Source organism: Boleophthalmus pectinirostris, unplaced genomic scaffold (assembly GCF_026225935.1).
Source record: "Boleophthalmus pectinirostris isolate CB_2022bp ecotype Guang Dong unplaced genomic scaffold, ASM2622593v1 HiC_scaffold_21, whole genome shotgun sequence".
Taxonomy (NCBI): domain Eukaryota; kingdom Metazoa; phylum Chordata; class Actinopteri; order Gobiiformes; family Gobiidae; genus Boleophthalmus; species Boleophthalmus pectinirostris.
In genome coordinates, this window is record NW_026571175.1 from 4,731,373 (window position 1) to 4,741,239 (window position 9,867).

General features: G+C 39.9%; 1 long non-coding RNA gene across 1 annotated transcript; it reads left to right on the forward strand.

The window, feature by feature from the left end:
• Positions 1-6,434: 6,434 nt before the first annotated feature.
• On the forward strand, positions 6,435-7,716 carry LOC129410059 (uncharacterized). Its single transcript, XR_008632701.1, has 3 exons — positions 6,435-6,799; positions 7,182-7,341; positions 7,393-7,716. It is a non-coding gene; the product is annotated as an uncharacterized LOC129410059 (long non-coding RNA).
• Positions 7,717-9,867: the final 2,151 nt, after the last annotated feature.

Here is a 9,867-nt window from a genome sequence, read left to right on the forward strand (position 1 = left end):
TTTTGGATGTTTCTTTATTTTAAATGACTTTTTTTATACTAGTGATAGTCACTGTGTCTACGTGTTTCATATGTGATGGACACACCTACTTCCCTCCAACACGTCTTGTTCTTGTTGTTCTTGTTGTTGTTTGGTGGCTCTGCTCATCACTTCTATATTCCTCATGGTTGGCAGACCTTTTTTGTTTTGGGGTTTGCTCGCTGTCTTTTTCCTGCTGTTATGTGATGTTGTCTTGTGATTAATTGATTGTATTTATTGACGCCCGGTGTGTCTTGTTTTTACTACTTTGCCCTGATGAAGACCATCTTGCTGGTCAAACCGCGTTGGCGTCCCATCATGTAATAAAGGAAATGGGTAAGGTACAAACCCGGAGTGCCTCGGGTTTGTACCTTACCCAATTTTACATTTTCCTGTAAGGGTAATTTTCTGTTCTAAGTATAAAATATGTTTATTTTGTAATTCCAAATGAGCTTAAACAGGCTGTTCATGGACAACCACAGAGCCGTATGTGGTCTGGGAGCTGTGCAATGCCCAGATCTGGACTAGAGAAGGACTAAAGATGAGATTTATAGCTGTTGAAGATATTAGCAGAGAAGAGTTGCAGATGGCGTGGGCTGATCAGTTTGAGTCATTTCTAAAGGGACACCCCAAAACAATTGAATCATTTTGCCAGGTGCCTGCGATTACGATAGTCCAAAGATATCAGGGACGGATCGCAGCTTCATTTCCTGAACACCGAGTGTGTGTGGCTGGAGCCTCTACACCACTGGGGCCCATTGTAATTATGTAAATGGCTCGGGAGGCCTATGCGCTCTGTCTATGGCCCCATGACGGTGCTATCCTTCACTGTGGGGCATAAAAAATACCCTAATCAGACTCTGAAGCGGCGTGGCTAACAGCTAACATCTATAAACACACATTTAGAGCAGATTAGCTTCATTTAGCGCCCTGACAGCACCACTTAAATTATGGACGCTTTGTGTTTCTCTCAAGAGCAGAGCGTCCTTCACTGTTGGACAAGAGAACGAGGAATTAGGAAATTAAGAAAAGTGCAAAACTCAAGTATTTTGTTCGAAATTACAAAGAGTTGGGAAAGACAAACTTACAAACTATACTTTTGTGAGTGGACACCTCTGTTAAATCTGCACTGAGTAACCTTCTGGAGACCTGCTTGTCACCATGGAGATGTTACTGCTTTACCAAGAATGTTCCAGAGCATGGCATTAAACACATATAGCTCCATGAAGACAAGTAAGTGATGCCATCAGATCACACTGTGTATATATGTAAATGCATTTAGCTAATCTGCAAATAGGAATTGAGCAGAGGCGCACTTCTGGCTCCATCGACTCTGGCTCCAAGTCACATTATATTGAAAAACTGTCGTCCCTTTCTCCGTAAGTGCTGCTGTCAGACTTGTTGTTTTGGTCCTAAAATGTTTGTATTAACCCACTCTTCAAGATTCTTTTTTTTATTTTATTTCACTATTTTGTCCTTAAATGAAGATACAAACATGAATAACAAACAAATCAGATGACAAATTGGCTCTTTTGTTTCTGTTAGACTCGAGGTCGGAATTTTGAATATGGAAATTACCTCCAAATTCTCCTGTATAACTGCAGCCTCGATAAGCTTCATTTGGCTAGAGCTGAACGCTATGCCTGAATAGAGTGTGGATCGGGTCGAATTTTTCTGTCTGAGCCCAGCCTGAGCTGTGATCAAATCCAATCCGAGCCTGATAGGCATTCATATGTTTGTGTCCGACTCCGACCAAACCCGACACAATTAAAATCACACGATTTTCATAGGCCTATTAATGAATGGACACAGAGATGCAAAATACAAACTCGGGATATAGAGAAAATAATGAGAAGACTTTATAACTCACCTCTCGTAAAGTGGTACATTTAAACTGTAGCATCTCATCCACATTATTTATTATTATAATGACACCCAGTCCACAAAACCACCTAGTTAATCCAGTTTGAGACGTTCTTTAAAAGTAAAAAGGTAAAAGTAGTTCTCATGTGTCTGTTTACATCCACACAGCGCACGGATCGAGCTGAAGCTGCAGATTGTGGAGATATGTTCATGTATCTGAAGTATTGCAGTACATTTCACACAATAATAATATAAAACACAGTTTTGACTTGACTTGTATCTGAACTAGAAGTGCAGAGCTCTGATCTTTGAACACTTTTTAGTCTTTTACTATAGACAGGAAACAGCTGTCTGAAAACAAGTCCCACCCGAACCCACACAACGTATTTTTCGGACTATAAGGCACACTTCAAATCCTTTAATATCCTCAAAAATCAACAGTGCGCCGTATAACCTGGTATTAATTCTGATTCTGTGTAATTCTAACTGACCTCGAACCGATTTTATGTGGTACATGGCACTTAAAAATCTGTCAAAATGTTTTAGAACGACAACTGTAAGCTACAAGCAGCACCGGTTGATAAATTATTGGAGCATTACAGCTACTGTTGTCAAGAGCCTAGCAGAGTCATGCACATTCACCAAGAGTTTGGACAAATATTTAGAACTTATGTTCGGGCTCGAGTCAGACTCAGACACATCAGTGCATCAGCTGCTTACCGTCTACAGTAAATCCAGTTGCTTTGAGACTCTTAAGTGTTCAAAAGATCAGAGCTCTGCACTTCTAGTTTAGCTACAAGTCAAAACTGTGTCATTATTATTTGTGAAATGTGGTGCAGAACTTCAGATACATGATTTTAAAGCATAAAGACCACAGGAAGTAAAGTCACTATCTCGGATCTGCAGCTTCACCTCGATCTGAGCGCTGGGTGGATGTAAATAAACACACGTGAGGAATTACTCTTGCCTTTTTACCTTTAACAATTCAAACTGGATTAACAGCACTGTTTTGTGGACTAGGTGTCATTATTGTGGAGGACCATTTCTATGGTCTATAATGTGGATGAGATGCTGCACTTTAAATTTACCACTTTACGAGAGGTGAGTAATAAAGTTATGTTATATATTTTATATTGTATATATGTATATGTATGTGTATATATGTGTGTATATGTGTTATATATGTATATATATATATATATATATATATATATATATATATATATATATATATATATATATATATATATATATATATATATATATATATATATATATATACATATATGTATGGGTGTATGTTATGCATGTATATGTGTATGTGTATATATGTGTACAGTACAAAATGGGGGGAAAAAAAGAAAAAGTGTTGGGGTTAAAATTATATTTTGTTTGCATAATATGTTATTTATTTTTGCTATATGTAAATATTTGATAAGTTCCATGATGATGATGATGTACAGAAGCAACCACATAAATTTTGAAACTATGTCATGAATAGGGGAGGTTCATATAAGTTTTTCTTCTTCCCACTCCTTTTCGAGAAATGTGCTTTTCTGTTGTTTACAGTGTATATGTAGTATATATGATTATTGTTTCTCTCTTGGCACAAACTCGAAATAAAAACGAATCAATCAATCATTATTTTTGGTATATCCCAAGTTTGTATTTTGCGTCTCTGTGTCCCTTAGAGGAACAGAAACAATATCCTACGTGTATCATTAGGTCTGTGAAAATAGCGTGATTTGAATTGTGTCTGGTTCGGACACAAATATCTTTGTGAACGCCTATCAGGCTCGGGTCAGACTCGATGACTGCTCTGTTGGACACAGGTTGGGCTTGGACAGAAAATTTCGGACCGATCCAGACTCTCACCTGAACTGAATTATTGTAAATAAACTGAATAAAGTTTGACTCATCTGACTGTTTTGTTTCACTTAATGCGCCTTATGTATGAAAACAGACGAGAGAATCCAACATTATTGATATTGCGCCTCATAATCCGATGAGCTTTATAGCCCGAAAAACACAGTAAATTCTAAATATTTGTCCAAACCGGTTGGACTTCGGTCGGATTTCCATGCACTATGAGGTCACACACCCTTATATTAGTCTCCTTCTTCTTTCGGTCTATGCATCAGACTGAGTTATGAGTCATATTTAGAAGAAGGCGATCACACTCACAGTAAGCATGTATGTTTTTTCACTTCACTTCACAGATCGTTTGATGACATACTGCGGAAAACAATAACATCTTCATGGAAACGGGAAGAGTTCTGTTCATTATTCACTGTCTCGTGGTTGAGTAATATAAATGTAATCTGTCTCTCTCTTGGGAGCTCGACGCTTTCCCCAAAGTCATTTAAAAAGACTGAATAATGCATCATATGATAATACGGGGCCTTTAATTATTGTCACTATTTTCCATTGGACAAGTTTAACTCAATGAAATAATAACGATGCTCTTACATACTCTACTTTTACGGTTTTCAGAGCCTGGTCTCGTGACTAAACAAGACTGGGCGTAGTCACGACTTGGTTGGGAGACCAGATTCCACACTTCCACCAGTCTGTCCCAGGGCAGCTGTGGCTACAACAGTATCTTACAAACAACAAAAGAACAATAAATAAATAGGGCAGTAAGAGTTGGTAAGAGCACTTAGAAGTTTGGAAGTTTGGTGGTTCAGATCAGGTTGGTGGTGTGATTCCAGCTCCCACAGATGAATGCTGTCATTGTGTCCTTAAGCAAGACACTTAACCCACCTCTCCCCCAGTGTCTTTGTACACTGGTGTATGAATATGTGTGTGAACGGGTGAGTGGTTCCTTGTTGTAAACAGTGTTGGGAGTAACGCATTATAAAAGTAATGAGTTTGTGTAATATATTGCTTTTGGATGTACAGCAGTAATGTGGCATTACAGGAGAAAAAGTTGTAATATTTTACTCGGTACAAATGTCAATATTGCACGTTAGAAGGCTTTTTTAACCTTGATTGAAGTGGTGGGTTTTGGTTCATACAAATTTGGTAAAATTACCGATATTCGCAGCGATGAAATGCCGGAGGTGCGGCCGCGTAGACCTTCAGGTGACCGCGAGCGAAAGGACGGGCGCAGAACTCCACGCTCCAAGGAGCTAACCACAGCTGACGCCCGATCGCGCTTTGTAGACACCCTGTTCCACGAACTCAGGGTTCTCTCAGAGGCGGTCCTAGATTCCAAGTTCTAGTCTACGATTAGTCCTGGTTTGGTCCTGGTTTAGTCCTGGTTTAGACCTGGGTCAGTTCTGGTTCAGACCTGGTTTAGTCCTGGTTTAGCTCTGGTTTAGTCCTAGTTTAGTCCTGGTTTAGACCTGGTTTAGACCTAGTTTAGTCCTGGTTCAGTCCTGGTTTAGTCCATATACAGTGCAAAAGTTCTGCATCTTCACAATTATTTTGGTGAGAGTTACTTAAAAGTGCTGCAATAGTCGTGTAATCTTTACATTTTAAATGCAGTAATAATGTAATGCAAGAAATGACTTTGAAATGACAGTAATAAGTCATAAATAACACATTACAGTTTTAAAGTAACTTGCCCAACAGTGGTTGGAAAGTGCTTTGAGTGCCTTGAAGGTGGAAAAGCACAGTATAAAATGTGACCACAATCTTTTTTTAAATTTATCCATCCATTCATTTTCTTCCGCTTATCTGGGGCCGGGTCATAGACGCTGCAGTCTAAGCAGGGACTCCCAGACTTCCTTCACCCAGGACACTTCCTCCAACTCCTCCGGGGGGCCCCAAGGCATTCCCAGGCCAGCCCAGAGACATAGGCTGTGTCCCAATTCGAGGGCTGCAGCCTCCGAAGGCTGGTTTTAAGGCCGCATACGTCACTTCCGGTGAAAGAAGGCCTGTCCCATTTCATTTTTATGTCATGCAGCCTTCAAATGCAGCCCTAAAACCGGCCTCGTTTCCATGGAAATGGGGCCGCGAACGGAGGACACATCCGAGTATCCTTCGCAGCCTTCAGTATCCCAGCATGCACCGCGCGGCGGCAGTCAGATGTTCGAAAACACGGAGCAAAAAGCCGGTCCTGAGAGCGGAGAAAAACACTTTTAACTTTAGGAAATCATTACTAACACAACTGTAAACGTAAAATACGACCATAACTCCCACAAAACTGTCAAATAAGTTTGTTTTTAACTGCGTGAACCGCGGAGTTTTGAGCTAAAGTTTGCCTAGTAATGTGCAGCTAATGCGATGAAAAGTCCGCTCAAACTTTCATATTTGGACACATTTCCATCAAACACTCATCATGTTTTTACTGTTCGGGGAAAAGAAGCTCACAGATGATTTAAAGAAGCAACGAGGAGAAAACTCCACGTTTTCACGGACAGTGTAAACATGTAAACAGTTGGTCAGTGTAGCTCGGAGTTAAGATGAAAACACACATTATTTCATACATTCAACTGAAAAAAAGACTCAGTCTGACTCTATCAAAGCTCATATTTTACTTGTAAATCACATAATATCAGCCTCCAACGTGTGCATTTCATTCAGGGAATACATTATCTGCTTTTAACAATCCGTGCATGTTTGTAAAGTGAAGAGTAAATAATCCTGCCTGGACAGGTCAGATTTATGATGGACATGAGGCTCGTTTAACAGATTTGTGCAGACACTGGTGTAGATATGACCTGGTGTAGATTCGACCTGACTGTGTCTGTTAGGTCTGTCACATCTAATGTTATAACAATGAGAAATCTGTTTTACATGAATTTTCTTTTCTCATCTGCAGCCTCCTGTATGAGGACACGACACACTGCAGGAGCCACAGAACTGTTGGCTGACAAGATGCTTGTGATTCATAAAATGGGTCAAATGCAGATGACAAAGTAAAGCCAACACTGAGCTGGAGGTGCTGACCCAGACTCCTGCCAACAATTAGGTATGGGGCATGTTACATTGAAAATTGTACTAAGAGCTGCAAATGAATCATGCTCATGTTGAAATTATGATTTAAATTGTGAAATATGTATTTCTCAAATGTCTGGGATTCCTCTGTTCATTTAGCTGTTTCAGATATAAACTGCCTTTGAATCTGAATGTACATCAAAGTTTAAGTTCAACGTTAAAATAGTTTATTGTCAATTCTTCATACGAAAAACATATAAAGAATCAAAATAGTTTTTCTCACTTCCTTGTGTATAAATAAATAATAATAAATGTAAATAGTGCGGAGGGAGTCCAGGTGTTCTTTGGGGCTGCAGGTTCTGTCAAACTTATTTTCCTCTAATAGTTTTGTGTTCTTAATGTGTGTGTCATTACAGGTTTTCACTCTACAGGACAGAACTTTGAATCAATCAGACGCAACAACCATTCTGCTCTTCCTCCTCCAGAAGACGAGAGACACATCAGACTGAGTGGTCCAAGTCCACTGTCCATGTCTCCACTGTCCATGTCTCCAATGTCCATGTCTCTAATGTCCATGTCTCAATGTCCATGTCTCCAATGTCCATGTCCAGAGTCTCTGAGGAGGAGGTCCAGAGTCTCATATGATCTGAACAAGTGTGTGAGACAGAAATGAAAACATCTGCTCATAAGTGTTTCTGAATGTTTTTCAGTCTGTACTGACATTTGATTTATGGTGAAATGTGCCATTTATTTGGTGTCTCTTTTGATAGTAACTAATTACATGTACTATAAGAATGTACTATTGTACTGCAGATAAGCTGTGGTATTCCACATGATCATATCTGGCAAAGATAATTTGTTCATTTTTGATTGTCACTTGCTTCAGCAAAAAGGGAACACAATGAGATTTACTGACATACAGCTGTTTGTACTAACTTGTTAATGCAGAGTGTGTGTGTGTAATGGGTTTAATATTTGACTTCATATTATGATAAAGTATTTCCAGAAGTTCCTTGGATTGTTTAATAAATCATCTTTTCTCAGGAGAGATTCTTTCTTTCTTTACAAACTGACTGTATAAATGTAATCCCTGGTTAATATAAAAATCCTTAATAATGATAATATTTAGTAATGCAAATCTCATCACAGTTTTTTTTTTATTTTAAGATAATTTAGTCTATTTAAAATGTATCCCTTAAATATAGCCGTTTTGTTTTGCAAAAGTTAAACATACATTTTCGGTTTTGGCCATAAGATTTGGATGCAAATTATTAAAATAATTTGGTCACAAAATCCGACAGTTTGATGACCTGTGCGTCTTTTTACTGATCCGTGTGCGTAATCTGCACGGAGCGTGTTAGCATTAGCATTAGCGCTAGCAGCGTCCCTCGGTTGCTAGGCGACAGGGGAGCGGCTCCGAGGTCTAGACCTGTCCCATTTCCGCAACGGCCTGGCGTCCGCGGAGGCCAGTTCAAGGGCTGCAGCCTTCGCGGCCGACGAAGGACCCAGCCTTCACAGCCTTCACAGCCTTCGGAGGCTGCAGCCCTCGAATTGGGACACAGCCATAGTCCCTCCAGCGTGTCCTGGGTGTTCTCTGGAGCCTCCTTCCAGTGGGAAATGCCTGGAATACCTCCTGAGTGAGGCACCCAAGAGGCATATGGAACAGATGCTCGAGCCACCTCAGCTGTTTCTCTCGACGTGGAGGAGCAGCGGCTTTACTCCGAGCTCCTCCTGTGTGACTGAGCTCCTCACCCTATCTCTAAATGAGCGCCCAGACACCCTGCGGAGGAAACACTCTTATATATTCAACCACTTGTATTGAGTCTAAATGAGTTAGTCTTATATTTCATCATGTCTTATATTTGTTTTGCTATTAATGTGCTGGGTCTTCATACCCTCAAAAGTGTGTAGAATCCCTCAGTCGTCCAGGTAGAATCCACGGCAAAGGAGTTTTGTTTCTTCGATGTAGCGCTCACTGCAGTCTTCACTACACTGAATGGAGTAGACCACATTGCTTTGTTTGTGGCTCGGTGTTTTGTCCCTTGGGTGGCCCAGTTTCTGTCTTAACGTGTTTGTAGGTTTGAAATAGACCGGGATTTCATGTTGTCTGAAAATGCTCTGTAGTTTTTCAGAAACATCAGCCATGTATGGAATAGTTACACCTTTTCTCCTGGGTTCTGATTCTCTGTTGTCATGTTTTTTTAACTCTCTTTGTTCTACTGAAAGCCTATTTAGGGTAGCCACAAACAGAGACAGCTTTCTGCACATGTTCTTCTTTCTCCTTTCCTTTAAAATGACAAAAAAAAAAGTGTAGAGTGAAAAAACAATGCACCGAACTGTAAAGGGACTCTGAACGTGTAAAAAAAGTTATATAAAACTAATGCATTATCATGATTAGGTTCCCACGTTACAATATTGACCATTATTTGTGCCTCGTCCATTTGTCATGTACCCCTGATCTGATTATGGGCGTGTCACAGAAGGCGGAGGCGTGCGATTGGACGAGAGGTCACAACCAGGAAGTGTGCCTGCAATCTGTCAAAATGGACTTGGGAATTACAGGACAAAGACAATGTGATGAACGCAATAGACGGATGTTCCTTTAAATCTCTATGGTTGAGATATTACATGTTTTATTTATGAGTTTAATCTATAATCTATTTTTATTCAGCAGAGAGGAGATGTGCTTTCTGATATAGGCTTACAGTATTCTAAGTCCTGTATCTATGGGGTTGCTATGGAGAGGATTTCTACAGTCGGAAAGTATATCCACTGTCTTTGTAACTTTTGTGGTGTAAGGGTCAGTTCAGGACATGGTCTTACTTTGCTTAGAATGTTCCACAGTATAACATTAAACCTTTACGTTGAAAAAGACAGAATTCCTACTGTGAGAAGGGTCTCCTCTCCACAGATCTGACTGTAACTTGGCCAGGTGGCGGTAAATAAATATAAAGCGATACTGCGATAAAGCAAAAAGTTACATACTATACCTTTAAATGTCCTATAGTGCGCAAAATTGATTCTTGTGAGCTTCAAGCCATGTTATAATGTTGTTCCTCCTCAAAAACAGACCTGGACTTGTGTTTACATGAAAGCTTTAAT